The 18,085-nt window shown below is 36.6% G+C and overlaps 1 non-coding gene across 1 annotated transcript; it reads left to right on the plus strand.

Annotated features, from left to right (window-relative positions):
* The first annotated feature begins 16,623 nt into the window (after positions 1-16,623).
* LOC137769734 (U6 spliceosomal RNA) lies at positions 16,624-16,730 on the plus strand. The gene has a single exon (XR_011075051.1). It is a non-coding gene; the product is annotated as a U6 spliceosomal RNA (small nuclear RNA).
* The last annotated feature ends 1,355 nt before the right edge of the window (positions 16,731-18,085 follow it).

Consider the following 18,085-nt stretch of genomic DNA (forward strand, 5'->3'; position numbering starts at 1 on the left):
AATTATTTTTGAAACTAGAAAATAAATTGAATTAAATTGACAGTTCTAAATGGCAGTACTCTATCTATGCTAATGCCAGTGTAGTGTTAAGTTTTTTGATGACTGAAATATAATGCACAGACTTTTATAATTAATAATCATTTGTTTCTTTTCAAGTTAAGTTTCATTTGGTGTGGATGAGGAAATTAAGCAAACTTTTTTGAGAGATGAAGAAATTTTAATTTGTTAACTGTTACTTTAATTCTGAGGTTGGTTAGGCAAAGATTTTCCAATGGGTCATTTTGAATAACAAAAGTCTGGTGCCTACATTTCAGATATCTGGAAATAATGCCCACTTTTAATCTCATTATGAGTCATATAAAAATATTTTAAAGAAATCAAAAGGTCATGATTCACATCATTAACACCCTCAGCTTTAAAACTGCACCTTTGATGTAAAGCAGTCTTTAGTTCTTCTTAGTTCAAAGGAATCTTTGCTTGAAATTGATGATAAATCCCATTCACATTTCATTTTATTCAGTTCCATTAGAGCTTGTAACTAACCCCTTGTCTAGTGAGGAAAGAACTTATCACATGTACGCCTAAAATGACTTAGCTAGACCACTTACCTCTGCTAAAGCTGTTCAACATGAAACGGCTGAAAATGACTTAAATCCATGTTGTTAATATCCATCTTACTGAAATTTGCAATTATAAATCCAATTACAGAGTATTTTTTTCATCTGTTGAGTGGGAATTGGTAAATGTTATTTGTCTCATTGGCTATTTCCTATTACTTTCTACTACAACATTATGCTAAAACAGAATAAAAATAAAGCATATTTAGTGTGATGATTGCTTAGAGCACATTTTGAGAAATAATATAGAAATCGTGCTTTACATTTTGTGTACAATGGCCAAAAATAGCACATTTTATATAAAATGGAGTGTCTACGGTAGAAAATGGGACCACAACATAGTTACATTTTCTGTAATTTAATTTCAGTGGTACCACCTTTAGTCAAGTAATGAGCAGCCTTTTGAAATAGAGAAAATAATTTTGAAACAGAGTGAAAGATTTTTATTCCTTGATTACCAGGCCAATTTTTTGGTATATAAAGATACTTTTCACGTATCTAAGAGGGTAAAACTCAAACCAGATTAAAATAATCACAATCTTTCCATAGTAGATTAATAATAGAATATATTAGTAATTAAATTAAAAATCAAAAGAATCAAGATACTAGCTGATAGTTAATGAGGAGATAGTTTGTTTTGTAAATGAAACATCAACTTGATAATGACAGGAACAAGTAACTTTGTCTTTCAGAAATGATTGGTTACATTAAATTTTTTAAAAATGAATGTTTAAGAAACTTATTATGCATTTCTTTTTTTTGAAATATTTATTTGTTTGGTTGTGCTGGGTCTTAGTTGCGGCAGGTGGGCTCCTTATTTGTGGCTCCAGGGCTCTTTAGTTGCAGCTCACCAGCTCCTTAGTTGTGGCACACAGGCTCCTTAGTTGTGGCATGTGAACTCTTAGTTGCAGCATGCATGTGGGATCTAGTTCCCTGACCAGGGATCGAACCTGGGCCGCCTGCATTGGGAGCTTGGAGTCTTATCCACTGTGCCACCAGGAAACTCCCTGTATTTCTTACTTATAAAATAATATTGATTTGAAAAACAATAAAGTAGTTATGAATAGCTTTAAATGCCTAGAGAAAAATATTGTGAGTGTAGAAATTTTGAGTTTGAAGAGCTAAACCAGTAATTTGACAAACAGGATAACTAAAGTTCAGAACAGCTTATTGATTTGCCTAAGATCACAAGCTTGTTCCAAGCAGAACTGAAATGTGATGTGATTTTTGATAGCATATAGCTAGCAAAATGAAAATCAAGTGATCTACCTAACTTTACTTTCCACAATAATATTAATTTAACGATATGAGTATGATTAAAGATTTGCTATATTTTATAAAATTTGTTATTAAAACCAATTATTTATACTGTGTTTAAGATGTTCACTGCTGGGAATTCCCTGGAAGTCCAGTGGGTAGGACTCAGCGCTCTCACTGCTGGGGTTCAATACCTGGTCGGGGAACTAAGATCCTGCATCCCACATGCCACACCAGGCAGCCAAATAAATAAAATTTCTTCAGTTTCTTCTGTTACATTTACTGTTCCCTTCTGTTAAATAATTAAATGATATGTTCTTTATTTTAAACTTTAAGACAAGGACCACTGTAGTGTTTTTTTATTGGTCACAATTGTGCATTTTCCTTAAATAATCTTTCAGATAGGAGCCCTCAGTCAAGCGGTATTTTGCAATAGAGTGAGTGTGAAGATGATAGCCATGCCTATCTAATCATCCACTTGTGATGAAACTTCAAGTTCCGCTGAAACTCACTCCAAAATCAGGAAATGTTACGTCAACATTTGGAAGATAAGTATTCCTTTTTTTTAATTTTTATCTTTTTGGAGCTTTCTTTTTTTCTAATTTTTATTTTATATTGGGGTATAGTTGATTAACAATGCTGTGTTAGTTTCAGGTGTACAGCAAAGTGATTCACTTATACATATACATGTATCTATTCTTTTTCAAGTTCTTTTCCCATTTAGTTTAATACAGAATATTGAGCAGAGTTCCCTGTGCTGTACAGTAGGTCCTGTTGGTTATCTATTTTAAATACAGTAATGTGTATATGTCATTCCCAAACTTCCCATTTATTCCCCCCCCCACCTTTCCCCTTTGGTAACTATAAGTTTGTTTTCTATGTCTGTGAGTCTGTTTCTGTTTTGTAAATAAGTTCATTTGTATCATTTTTCTTTTTAGATTCCACATATAAGTGATATCATATGATATTTGTCTTTCTCTGTCTGACTTACTTCACTTAGTATGATAATCTCCAGGTCCATCCATGTTGCTGCAGATGGCATTATTTCATTCTTCTTCTTCTTTTTTTTAAATGGGATCCAGGAATAGAAAAAGGAGATTAGCAAAAACAAAGGAAATCTGACTAAAAGATGGGTAACAGTAGATAATAATGTATCAATATTGATTCATTAATTCTGACAATGTGCACATTAATGTAAGCTATTAATATTGACAGTAGGGAAAACTGGGTATGTGCTATATGGGAATTCTCTCTATTATCTTTGAAATTTTCTGTAAATATAAAACGATTCTCAGGTTAAAATTTTATTAAAATTAATTACATCAAAATAAATCTATCAATTCAAAGTAATTCATATCAAACTCCTCAAAGGATTTCCCCCCACCACTGGCAATAATGCCAATTAAAAAAAATTTTTTTTAATTGGAGTATAGTTGTTTCACAATGTTGTGTTTCCACTGTACAGCAAAGTGGAGTTCCCTGTGCTACACAGCAGGTTCTTATTAGTTATCTATTGTATACATATTAGTATCTATAGGTCAATCCCAATCTCCCAATTCACCCCCCACCCCACTACTTTCCCCCCTTGGTGTCCATACGTTTGTTCTCTACATCTGTATCTCTATTTCTGCCTTGCAAACCAGTTCGTCTGTACTGTTTTTCTAGATTCCACATATATGCGTTAATATACGATATTTGCTTTTCTCTTTCTGACTTACTTCACTCTGTATGACAGTCTCTAGGTCCATCCACGTTTCTACAAATGACCCAGTTTTGCTCCTTTTAATGGCTGAGTAATATTCTATTGTATATATGTACCACATCTTTATCCATTCATCTGTTGATGGACTTTTAGGTTGCTTCCATGACCTGGCTATTGTAAATAGTGCTGCAATGAACATTGGGATGCATGTGTCTTTTTGAATTATGGTTTTCTCTGGGTATATGCCCAGTAGTGGGACTGCTGGGTCATATGGTCTTTCTATTTTTAGTTTTTTAAGGAACCTCCATACTGTTCTCCATAGTGGCTGTATCAATTTACATTCCCACCAACAGTGCAAGAGGGTTCTCTTTTCTCCACATCCTCTCCAGCACTTATTGTTTGTAGATTTTCTGATAATGCCCATTCTTACCAGTGTGAGGTGATACCTCATTGTAGTTTTGATTTGCATTTCTCTAGTAATCAGCGATATTGAGTATTTTTTCCTGTGCCTCTTGGCCATCTGTATGTCTTCTTTGGAGAAAGGTCCATTTAGGTCTTCTGCCCATTTTTTGATTGGGCTGCTTGTTTTTTTGATATTAAGCTGCATGAACTCTTTATATATTTTGGAGATTAATCCCTTTTCAGTTGGTCACATTGTTTGCAAATATTTTCTCCCATTCTGAGGATTGTCTTTTCATTTTGTTCATGGTTTCCTTTGCTGTGCAAAAGCTTTTAAGTTTAATTAGGTCCCATTTATTTATTTTTATTTTTATTTTCATTACTCTAGGAGATGGATCCAAAACGATATTGCTGTGATTTTTCTCAGAGTGTTCTCCCTATGTTTCCCTCTAGGAGTTTATGGTTTTGATCAATTCTGAACATTTTAGTCATTAGCTCTTTCCAATATTTTACTGCCCTTCATTCTTCTGAGACTCCAATTACAGATACATTCGACCACTTGATTTTGTCCCACACATCACTGCCACTCTTCTCATCACTTTTAGGTCTTTTCTCTTTCTATGCTTCCATTCAGAAATTTTCTGTTGCTGTCCTTACAAGTTCACTGATCTTTTCTTCTACAATATGTAGTGTGCTGATAAACACACATAGTGATATTTCATTTCACATATTTTATAATTCTTCTTTAAGTATTCCTTTTTGTTATTTTTTTTTTTAATTTTTATTTCATTTATTTTATTTTTGGCTGTGTTGGGTCTTCATTGCTGCGCGTGGGCTTTTCTCTAGTTGCGGCGAGCGGGGGCTACTCCTCATTGCGGTGCGCAGGCTTCTCATTGCGGTGGCTTCTCTTGTTGCAGAGCACGGGCTCTAGGCACGTGGGCTTCAGTAATTGTGGCACGCAGGCTCCATAGTTGTGGCTCACGGGCTCTGGAGCTCAGGCTCAGTAGTTGTGGCACATGGGCTTAGTTGCTCCACCGCATGTGGGATCTTCCCAGACCAGGGCACGAACCTGTGTCCCCTGCATTGGCAGGCAGATTCTTAACCACTGCACCACCAGGGAAGCCCATCCTTTTTGTTATTTTTATCTTTCACATTTTCTTTATCGTTATACTAATTTTTAAAATCCTTTAGCATATTTAGTATAGCTATTTTAAAGTCTTTTTCTGCTAATTCCATCATTTCTTGTCATTTCTGGGTCTTTTTCTGTTGACTGATCTTCTGATATGGGACACATTTTTTTGATTCTTTGCATGTCTAGTAAATTCAGTTAATGCTGGATATTTTTTACCTTCTTGAGTTCTAGAATTTTTGCCTTCTTTAAAAAAGGTTCAAATTTTCTTCTGGAAATCAATCAAGCTGGATCAGCTTTTTCCCTTAAGGCTTATTCTTAACTTTCATGATCCATTATTTTAGTCTTCTACTGTTTGTAGTCTCCACTAAATGTTCTGGGTGTTCAATGAGCAGTCTCCACTCTAGCTGGTCAGAATGCACTGAGAACGCTCAGGGAATTGCTCAGGTTACAATACTCCAGATGTTATTTACCCCGATTATAGAACTCCACTCTACGTAAGCATACATTAGTATTCAGGAACTGACTCCATATATATTTATTGAAACTCTTTTTCTTTGTAACTCCTCCTCTCTGAGAGTCTACTGTGCAAAGACCTGTCATTTCAGTCTACCTGAACCTGTTCTTTTCTCCTTAATGCAGCAAACCTGCCACGTTCTGCTTGGGTTCCCCCTCATTCACCATTGTTCAAAAAATGCCTCCAAACAGAATAATGTGGTGATCACTGTTCTTATATCATTTGCTTCCTTCCTGTCATGAATCAGTGTTCTGCTAAGCTTGTTCTCCAATTTCCAAAGACAGTTACATCATACAGTTACTCCAGTAAGTTTGGAAGTGGAAATACCAAAAACCCATTCACATTTTTTACAGAATGTCAGCATCACCAGCCCAGCCTCTGTAGGCCTCAATATCTTTCATCATAGCCCTATGAAACCATCTCAGGAGGGAAATGACTTGGTTAACAGGATCACAGGAAGAAAGTGATATGAGGATTGGGTATAAGAAGATATGAGGGCTGGGGGAACAGCCAAGATATGCTGTTTTTCAGGCTAAGCCTATGCAAATCATTAAGGTATAAGAATGAGATGAGATAAAAATGGATTCTCATTCATACAGCACCCCCAATTTTCCTGTGGGGTAGGAGTGGGGCTAGAAACAAAACTCAAAGTAAACATTAAAATTTGCTTTATAAGAAGAAAAGAAATTTAGAGATAAAGTCACTTGGTGGTAACTATCTGTACCCTGAGATGAATTTATTGTCTATTAAAAACATATTCACTTAATGGGAATAGCATAATTAGCAAGTTTATAGAAATTAGAATGCTGAAGAAAAGTAAATGGCTTTTATTAGAATTTACTGTATAATAGAAATTAAAAGTAATTGGTTTAAATATGAAATTTTGTGAAAAAACTTTCTACATGGTGCTATTTTTTCAATAGTTTCACTGCAATTTTAACCCTGAGATAATAAATTAAGTAATAAAACGCTTTTATGGTTGCATACGAAACAGAAGGTGTCCAGGGGGCAAAGTGATTTGATCAATTATCCAGAAGTTTTTGTCAGATCAGAATCTATGTACGAGGCTTTAGCTGGTCATGAGTTTCCCAACATCCAGCATCACCTTTTAATTTTCTTGGGCACGGGCCAAACCTTATGCATGCCCACTCCTCTGCTCTCACAGCCACATCTTCATGCTCTCAAGCCCACCTTCCTTTCCTGCTTCTGTCTTCCACCATTATTGCTTCGACTTCAACAAACTTGAAAGAGGAAAATGGTAAGCACATTTTCTTTCAGAGTTAATTTGTATTTTTTCCCCAGAGCTAAGGAATCAAAAACTCTGCCAAGAATTAAGTCCAGGAACAATAAATTATTTTAATGAAGGCAACTTACCTGTGTTCCAAAAATAATGTTGTCTTGGCAGTTCCCACTCAGCATCCTGCTGAAGTGACCTTGTCACAAGGAAGCAGGTCAGAGAATCTAGCAACCCTTCCTAATACAATGCTTAAGAGCGTTTAAGCTTTGGCAGCAGATAGAACCTCCTAATGTGAAAGACCAAAGGAATGTAGAAAGGGAGCAGCAAGAATACACATCCTTATTGGGCCTTATAGATTGTTTTCCAAAAGAGTAAGAATTCCAAAATATCTTCCTTCAGTGCTCTCCTACTTGGACTTTAACTTTTTCAGCTATGTATAATAATCAGCTTTAAATTTATGTTAGAATCAATATTCCCATTCTTCTCAAGAAGTTCCATCCATCTATCCTTTCAATCTTAGAGACTCTGTATTGCACCTTAACTTTTTCTCTCAACTTCTGGAGATGCTACATTCTCTTGTCTGTGCTGCCCTTTCTAAAGCAGTGCCATGGTGAAGCATTTTCCTACTGATTTTTTTTAAAGAAAAGGTAATTTAATCAGCATGTGCCATTTTCTGCTCCCTTGCAATTCATTGCCTCTGATGCCATCTACTAAAAACACCTTTCCCCCCTCATTTTGTTCAATTTCTACAGAGCTGTGGGGAAACTCTATTATGCTAATGATGAGACAGATAAGTGGTTTACTTAAATTAAATTAGCAAACACATCCAATTACTCTGCGAATTTAACAAGAAAAATCATTATCAGCACAGAAGAGATAAGGCCTGTTGTGTGTGTGCACTTTATCCTTCTTTGGAGAAAATTTCATCTGTGCCAAAAAGCTCCCGTTGAAAGGATTAATGGTTAACTGTTTAAAGTCAACTTCTCTAAATTGAAAGCCAGCACAATGAGAGAGTTTGTTGACTACACTTTTCTAGTTGACTTCTTATACGTGCAAATACATATTTGTAATGTCGGTTCTCTGTGCTATTCCTGTAAGTATTCTATTAAAATAAATTCATTCTTTATAAAAATTTTAAAAAAAGAGAGAGAGAGTTTGTGATTCAGCCTGTCTGTCAATTAGAGGGCTATAACGTTGTAACCCAGACCAGTGGCTTTAACTATGAGAATTATGTCCCCTAATAGCTACCCTATTGCATTTATCTGTAAAAGCCAAGCATTGTCTCTCTTTTTAAAGAAACCACTAAACATTTCTTATATTATTTTTATGTTACCTAGGAAATAAAATTCAGAGATTATAAATTATAGGTCTTCCAGTAAGAAACCTGGGCAACAATCTCACATCAATTCATTTTAGAAATATTTGATGAACGTTAGTTGTGTGCTGGGTGCAAAGCACGGTTGCTAGGGCTGATGATACCCCAGTGAGTAAGCTGTACTTCTTGCCTTCAAGCATCTGAAGTCAAGGAGGAGAGATGGATCTGTAAACAAATGTGAAACAATGAATCGAAGCCTATAAAATGGTCACACACACTCTGTTGTAGGAGACTAGACGAGTATGTGCTGAATTCTGTCCTCTGTGGTATAAGAAGAAGGATTGGGAACATTTAAAGGGAGACCTGACAGTGGTAAGGTGGAAGACAAGACAGTAGAAGGCAATTCAACGAAAGGGGAGAGTATCAGCAAAGGCTCGGGGTTGGGAAAATATGTAATTTGACGACATTTTTAAGGAATAGAAAGAAGCACTGTATGGAAGTATAGGATGAGTGGTAAGAAACTGAGGAGCATAAAGTAGTGAATCAAAAATTGTACCAAGGGGCTTCCCTGGTGGCTTAGTGGTTGGGAATCCGCCTGCCAATGCAGGGGACACGGGTTCGTGTCCCAGTCCGGGAGGATCCCACATGCCGCGGAGTGGCTGGTCCCGTGAGCCGCAACTACTGAACCTGCGTGTCTGGAGCCTGTGCTTCGCAACGGGAGAGGCCGCGATGGTGAGAGGCCCCCGCTCGCCGCAACTGGAGAAAGCCCTCGCACAGAAACGAAGACCCAACACAGCCAAAAAATAAATAAATAAATAAATAATTTAAAAATGGTACCAAGGTGTCTGCTTTGGTGACTGAGTGTGAAATTCATGATGAAGAAAATACTGATTGCCATCTAAATTTCAGAAAGCTAAGGAATCTATGATATCTATTGCCTGGCTATCCTAACTATGAACTTAAATGAGAGCTAATATCACACTATGATCTACTGAAACAGACACAAATTAATTGCTTTTGATTCTAAGTGATGTTTCTTTCCAGAATTCCTGAGTGTTACAACTTGTCTTCATTTACTTCTTTCAAATGATTTCTCACGGAAATTATTCCTGAGGATCCAAACATTCTCCTATTCCTACAACCAGAACTGAACTGACTGGAAGAATGAATAAAAGCAAACTCGCTAAGGTGTAATTTATGTAAATGCTAGCTTCTCAAACATATTTATGGGCCGTACTAATTTTGCAATGCTGCTGTCTTATACCAGTGGGCTATTTACTATTTTTTAGCTGAATAGCTCAAAACCTTGAATTTTCTATTATCTGGTTTAATAGTTTCCAAGTAAATCTTCAGAAGAAAACTATTTGCAAAGATATTGATTCTCAAGCCAGGAATCTGTCTGTGTCCACACACTGTTCCTTACACCATCCCTTTCCTCCTGAGCCACTACTTCCCACACCAAATTCTGACAATTCGGTCTTGCCAGTGTCTGTCCACTTCTCTCCCCCTCCACTTCAATTTCCTTGGTTCAAATTACCTACGTTCATCATCTGGTAACTATAGCAGTGTTCTAAGTGCTCTATCTACCTCCAGTCGTGTCCCCTCAGTCCATATCCCATACTGTCATCAAAGTTAAGTCTTTCACTTGAATGTATAATTATGTCATTCTCCTGCTGTTTCCCATTGCCACTAGAATACAGTGTAAAGTCATCAGGGAATACACCACCCTTCACTGTCTGTGTTCAAACTTTTTGTGCAGATTGATCTGTTACAGCTCCTTGTAGCCATTCCCTCTTATTCTGTGTTTTTGCAAAGCTGGAACGTGTTTAAGCTCCCACCAGCATAGCCTGACACCTCAACCTATATATTCCCCAGATCCTCTTTTGCTTAACTCCTACTTATCCTTTAAGAATCAGTTTTATATTAAGGGCTCAAAGAAACCTTCCCTTATCCTCAAGAATAAGTAAATTGACTCCCCAGTATAGTTGGTCCTATAGCTCCCTGGATATGCTGCTCTCACTGCACTGTGAATTTCTGAGAACTGGGACTATATCTTCTTCATAAAAGTATATCTCCAGTGACTACCACAGTGACTGATACATAGTCCCGAAATACAATGAATTTTTAGTAGTGGATTTGGCCATAGTATTTATTCTTACACACAGACATATCCCCCAAATTCTTCCTTATGGCTCTGTCTCTCACTCAAACCTGGTTGCCCAGCATATGCTGATTTTCGAGAAATAATTGTGGGGATAGTATAAGAAAGACTTTGGGATATCTTAAAAACTAACCAAATACCAGGTATTGTCAGTTTTCAAAATTATTTCAGCTCCACATACATAACCCTTTGACAAAGTCTCTCCTCGCAACCCTTACTGCCCTGAATTGCTCCCGTAGCTCTCTCACACCTTCTGAGCAGTTAGCCCTTATTTCTTCTCAGTTCTAAAAAATTCAGTCTCCACTTTTTTAGAAGTCAAATTCATCTCTCTTTCTAGGCTGATTTAAGTTCAAACCGTCACCCTTTTCCTGATCATTTTTCTCCCGTGTCTCAGAGGTCCCCCATATGTAACCTCTCCATGTATGCAGAGTATTATGCTCTTTCCTGTGCAGATGGAGAGAAAATCAGAATGCCTTAGGCATTTCTGTAAACCTAGGAGGACATTCTAGCCCTGCCTGAATTATTATATAAGATTAGATATTATAGGTAAGTTTTCTTACTTGAATTTTCTATTCTTTTTCTTCATATTTAGCATAGTTTTTATACACTAACAGAAAGTATATATAGTTATGTCTAAGCTTTATATACCTACAAGTCAATCACTGATATCTATTGGATTTTGAAAAGTGATTAAAAAATATTATGTAGAATCTCTGTGCAGCATTTTGCATTGCATTCTATCTATCACACAGGCATGGACCCAGGCCTAAGGTACTGTGGGAGCTCAGCTTCCTGAGCTGTTTGGGAGTGAGGGTAAAATCGAGGCTAAGTAAGGATGGGATACTAAGTACCCATGTCCTTGTCCAAAAACTGCTTGGTGATTTGGGGCACTAGTATCTAAAAAAAATCCAGTCTTCTGGGAGAAGTGTGGCCATAGAAATCCTGGTGGCCAGAGGCAACTGGCATCAGGAAAACAGTAACAAGGTTGAGATCTGAATCCCTTCACTGTAGGGCTTTAGCCCAATTCACTGAGGCAAAAAATGGGATCCAGGTCCCTAAGAGAGGGGCTGCTGAATACCAGGAGTCGCATCAGGTTTTACCCTAATTGGGCCAGTTCTCCTGAAGTTCTCATATCACCAAAGGTACATGGAGTGCACTGGCAGGGAACAACTCTCAGAGGACGAAAGTTAGAGAAACCTGAGATTTCACAGGCCTGGGGCAATGCCAATAATTCCAGCTCTAACCACTTGTGATGTTTAAGATGCTGTAATGGGTTACGTTGGGTCCCCTCCAAAATGCTACATTGAAGTCCTAAAACCCCAGTACTTCAGAATATGACCTTATTCGGAAATAGGAACTTTATAGAAGTGACCAAGTTAAAATGAGATCATTAGGGTGGGCCCTAATGCAATATAACTGGTGTCCTTATAAAATGAGAAATTTGGACACAGAGACAGACATGCATAGAGGGAATGTACAGAGACTTGCACACAAACAGGAGAAGATAGACACCTATGCAGCAAGGAGCAAATCTTCCCCTCACAGTCCTCAGAAGGAACTGACCCTGTCAGCACCTTGATTTTGGACTTCTAGACTCCAGAACTGTGAGAAGTTTCTGTTGTTAAATCTGTTATGACAGCCCTAGCAAACTAAGACAGATTCCTAGACTAAGATTTGGAATAAACCTTCTGCTTCAGTTTGCTTTTGAATCACGCAGAGCCTAGTGGAACTGAACCTACATGGAAAGGGCATCTCTCCTTTAAAAAGTTTATCATATTTTTGGATATCATGTACTGTAAAGTAATCACTTACCTGCCAAATATGCTTATTCTGAGACAGTCTCTTTATTTATTTAAACGTGATTATTTTGGTGATTGATGATTCTTCATTGGGCTATGTTTGTTTAATTTACTTTTGATGTAATGAGATATTCAGCATCCTCCATTATTGCAGTTTATTTTTATCTTGTTTTTGTTCTTTGTGGCAGTTATCAGCATTCAACTTATGTTTGCTGTTTATTTTCTCTTCACTAGGATATAAGCTTCATGAGAACAAGATATTAATTTTCTTTCCTGTCTCATATTACCAACAGGGCCTAGCACATAGTAAGCACCCTATAAATATATGTGAAATGAATAAATACATTCATGATTGTATTATTAACCTTTGAATGTGCTGGCCCATTAATATTAAGTCAGACTCATACCAAAGCATATCAATATACTGCTGTCTTCTTTTCCTGTTACTAGAGATATGATGAGGCTCATTGTAAAGGCAATAAATAAATAAATGATTAAAATTCTCTTAGAAAGAAAGACTCATAGTAACAATGACAAATCAAAGTAATAGCAAGGACTGTGAAATGGTTTTATTTGGTTATAGATTTTGCAAGGATTGGCATCCCCTCAGCTTCCCTTCCCCATCCCTCCATCTCCTCCGCTTCCCTTCCCCATCCCTCCACATACATCCTCTTTGTGTGTATGTCAAATCATTATTCAGTGTCTACATTGTTATATCCATGAAAATGTTATTTATAATTGAATGTTCTATTTTACTATAACTATACAACACTGATTACTTCTATTTCCTGCTCAGTTTTGTTTGTGTCTATTGCTAATTCTTCCCTTACCTTCCAGCAGACTCTTAGTACAATTTTCAACGTCAATCACATCAGACTATCCATAAGTTATTGTATAATGTTTTTTTGCATTGTGTCCTGCCTGAGGACCTCCACTCTTCTGTCTGCTGCCCAGTTACTGGCATGAAATATCCTTTGCTTCACCCTTGGAGTTCTGTTTGCTTTTCCTCTAAGTTGGATTCCCAGGTTTGTAAACTCTTGTCTTTTTCTTTCCTCATTTATTCTCCAATTTTGCTGGAGCATATACCCCAATAATTTTGTCAGATTGTAAAATGACATAAAAACAAAAGCTTAGTGATGGTAGCCTTCAACATGCATGTCCTTTGAGTCACTCCAAATGTACTGGTTGCCTTCCATGTCTAGTACATAGGATAACATCTTGGGCTTTCCTTTTTTGTTATTCTGGAAATTCCATGTGCTGCTCTGCTCTGTTGATCTTCTGTTCCTGTATTTTGTGGCTCACTCTCTCTTGACTACTGCCTTATTTTGTTGAAGGATATCTTCAGGTACCTCATAGGCAAAGGGTACAGAAATACATATTTCTTAAAACTTGCATATCTGAAAATATATGTGAGGGAGTGCTAGGGTCAGTATCTTTAAGTATTTCCTCTGAGGTTATCAATTTTTCTGGAGACTATTCTTTCATCTCTTGCCTGGGGAATAAAGTTCTGGCTGCCAGCATTCTGGGAGTTGAAAAGAGGGAAGGAAGCCAAGAAGCAACGCTGAGTATGTATAAGCTCAGTTAATGACCCCGTTTTCAATGGGAAGCCCATGGCTTTAACCATTTCCATAGATCCCCAGGACAAAGACTGCATGCTCTCTTCTACTGAGAAAATAACATTCTGGTATTCTGCCAGCATTGGAGGGGAGCAATCATCCCAAGGCGTGGAGTCTGAGAGGGATCTAGAGCTCTAACACTCACTCAAACAGCTTTCTCTCAAATCTTCCTTACCTTAGTACCCCACCCCCCACTCCAATTTCTGGAGGTATTTGGGACTGGCATTTACTGAGCATTTTGAAAATTTTTCAAAAAAAAGTTATACTGACTGAGTTTTCCTTTTCTTTGCTTAGGATTTGTCTTCTCCATTTTGCTAATTCCTCTTTCTCCCTTCATCTGCTTTCTAGTGTCTAAAATTCTGTTATTGTTTCTCCTCTTCTCGATTTGTGGCTTAATATATTAAACAAACAAAAAAAATTAAAGGATTTGTTAGAGTTTGATGGGGATTCCGGACTTAGAAGTATGTAATCAAAATGCTCCTAACCAACAAGAATAAAATTATCTTTGTCTTAATATAATTTCTATCTTTTAAACATTTGAATTAACAACACTGACATGTTCCAGCTTCCTATGGTAAAGATTATTGTGTTTAGGGCTATGATTATATACTGACAAACATCTAGAAGAAAAATTAAATACTCATTATTTTATCACAATCCTAAATGACCTGTGTGATTGTGATGTTGACAAAACAACTATGACTAACCAAACATTTCACTTTTTGTCTGGATATTTTGGTCTAAGTTAAATGCAGACTTTGTTCTTTGAGCTCTTTGACCTTCATGAAAATAAGAGTGATGTTATCACCTTCTAATGCTTCTGTCTTCCCATCCCCAGGAACCTGATATTTTCATCCCTTTACTATTAAACTCTTAAGCAGGAATAAATGATAAGAAAGAAAAGTACTTAATAAAAGTACTAGCCACTTAGATTTGCATTTAAAGTAAACCTATCACAAAATATTTTAAAAATCCAATAAGGGTTGAGGATAGGTAGTGGTGTTGTATGCAAAATTTCCTCTCTGCCTCTGTAATCATGCCACATAGATCAGTCTTCATAACTGAATATATCTCTGTAAATATTACAAAACATTTATGTCATAGGAGTACCTATGTGTACCTTGGAGCGGTAATGCTGCTTTTCTGAACTTTTGAAGAAATGTAGCTGGTTTTGAGGGGTTCCCAATGCAAAAACTCCCAAGAAAAGCTTAGGATAGAAGCCTAAAGTCAGGGACTAATGCTTTACATTATTTAGTCAAGAAGAGCTGAGTTTGATACATAGTGAGGCTCTACTTTTCACCCATCTAAATAATAAAAATAAACATGTAAACTTACTTGTTTATAGATAAGTGAGTTTATCTCTTTGGTATGGGAGACTTTCCCAGAAATAGAAAATGAATTAAGACAATATGAAACCATTAGCGCTATCTTCTACTTTCACTGGGCCCACTACGGATGTTGAGGGTGCCAGCATTCTAACAAGCAAGCTTTGCTCTTGTTCCATCACCCACCTATAGCTCATTTAAGTTGTCATTCTGCCTCTCTAAGCTAATGTAGAAAATCTAACCTTAGATTTTATTGATTTGGTCCAGCCTTTACCTTCTGTTATAAACATTTTTGTCTGATACTCTAATTATAGTTGGCTTTGTCCCACATTCCTTATTTCAATTATTAGCTTCCTTTGAAGTCATTTAGAATTTACTGAAATATGTTGTTTTTGCATCATCCAGAAAGCTGTATGCACAAACTTAGTGCATATATTAGCAAATATGGTAAAAATGAATGAAATTGTGGGTAACATTTTCAAAATTTAAGGCAGGTGTTTCATATTGCCTCTTAATTGGTTAATTAGGAATTCCATCCGCAATAATACTGAATAAGTTTTGCTGTTTATTCCTCTTCTTTTCATTAGTTTTAGAGAAATTCTTTTCTATTAACATTGACTTCTGCCCCATGTGTCATCTGTTTTGTCAGTCCTCTAACTCCAAATATATTAGAGCTCTTTGAGGCTTAATAAAGAAGGCATATGGTGCTTTTCATCTCCCAGAAAAAAAAGTCATGGCCTCAGTACAACAGTAATGTTTATACATCACAAATACTTAATATACACAATGAAAAATATTTTCTCCAAGAAGCTTAAAGGAGAGAAGAGATGAGTGAAATGAAATATCATTTGTACTCTTTCTTTGCTTTCTCCAAATTTATGGTTTTAACATTTTTTATTTGAGAGAAAATTACCATGAATCTTAAAGATGTTAGAAACATCACTTCGTAAACAGCACCTTTATAATACAATAGCAAATGTATAAGTAGATTCTCTATACATTCTACAGGAAAAAAATATCAAACACATAAACAGGAGAACAAATAAAACGAAGCTTCATCTTCATACTGGAATAATCAGAACACGGAAAATGGCAGAAAGTCAAATTATATGGAAGTTTAGAAGTAAAAATCAGAAAGCAGTATAGATAGAGCCAATTTTGTAGCCACATCAGAATAGAGAGTCAGATAATATTGTGGAAAAAACAAAGAGGAGAAGGCCATAGAGGTGATGGAACACAAATTAATCACCCAGAAAGAGTAAGTCCCACCTTAAAGGCTTATCTGTTGAGAACATGTCTGATACTTGGTTGCCCAGAGTACCAACTACTGGAGAATTGGAGAAAGTGAATAAAAATACAGACACATCCCAAGATACTGCAAGTTCGGTTCCGGACCTCCACAATAAACTAAATATCACAATAAAGGGAGTAACACGAATTATTTTCTCAGCGCACATACAAGTTATGTCTACACTATACGGTAATCTATTAAGTGCACAATAGCACTATGTCTAAAACAACAATGTGCATACCTTAATTAAAAAATACTGTGCTCGCTTCGGCAGCACATATACGAAAATTGGAACGATACAGAGAAGATTAGCATGGCCCCTGCGCAAGGATGACACGCAAATTCGTGAAGCGTTCCATATTTTTGACAAAAAGACAACCCTCAGAATGGGAGAAAATATTTGCAAATGAAGCAACTGACAAAGGATTAATCTCCAAGATTTACAAGCAGCTCATGCAGCTCAATAACAAAAAAACAAACAACCCAATCCAAAAATGGGCAGAAGACCTAAATAGACATTTCTCCAAAGAAGATATACAGATGGCCAACAGACACATGAAAGAATGCTCAACATCATTAATCATCAGAGAAATGCAAATCAAAACTACAATGAGGTATCATCTCACACCGGTCAGAATGGCCATCATCAAAATATCTACAAACAATAAATGCTGGAGAGGGTGTGGAGAAAAGGGAACACTGTTGCACTGTTGGTGGGAATGTAAATTGATACAGCCACTATGGAGAACAGTATGGAGGTTCCTTAAAAAACTAAAAATGGAACTACCATACGACCCAGCAATCCCACTACTGGGCATATACCCTGAGAAAACCATAGGTCAAAAAGAGTCATGTACCAAAATGTTCATTGCAGCTCTATTTACAATAGCCAGGACATGGAAGCAAGCTAAGTGTCCATCATCGGATGAATGGATAAAGAAGATGTGGCACATATATACAATGGAATATTACTCAGCCATAAAAAGAAATGAAATGGAGGTATTTGTAATGAGGTGGATGGAGTTAGAGTCTGTCATACAGAGTGAAGTAAGTCAGAAAGAGAAAAACAAATACAGTATGCTAACACATATATATGGAATCTAAGGGAAAAAAAAAAAAAGGTCATGAAGAACCTAGTGGCAAGATGGGAATAAAGACACAGACCTACTAAAGAATGGACTTGAGGATATGGGGAGGGGGAGAGGTGAGATGTGACAGGGTGAGAGAGTGTCATGGACATATATACACTACCAAATGTAAAATAGATAGCTAGTGGGAAGCAGCCGCATAGCACAGGGAGATCAGCTGGGTGCTTTGTGACCGCCTGGGGGGGTGGGATGGGGAGGGTGGGAGGGAGGGAGATGCAGGAGGGAGGAGATATGGGAACGTGTGTATATGTGTAGCTGATTCACTTTGTTATAAAGCAGAAACTAACACACCATTGTGAAGCAATTATACTTCAATAAAGATGTTTAAAAAAAAAGAAAGAAAACAAAATTCAAATATAAGAATAAATTTTTATAGTAAAATATATGAAATAAGACAAGTGGACTCAAACTCAAAAGAAATTGAATAAAAAATTATTTTACAATAAAGACTAAATTATAAGATGACCAAAGGAAAAGGATAAAATTAAAAATCTATCAAATGTATTTGATAAAAAATACAGAAACACTAGAGTAACTCTCACTGACAAGGCAAGGATTTTCACTACCATCAC

The sequence above is a fragment of the Eschrichtius robustus genome, chromosome 9, assembly GCF_028021215.1.
Source record: "Eschrichtius robustus isolate mEscRob2 chromosome 9, mEscRob2.pri, whole genome shotgun sequence".
Lineage (NCBI taxonomy): Eukaryota > Metazoa > Chordata > Mammalia > Artiodactyla > Eschrichtiidae > Eschrichtius > Eschrichtius robustus.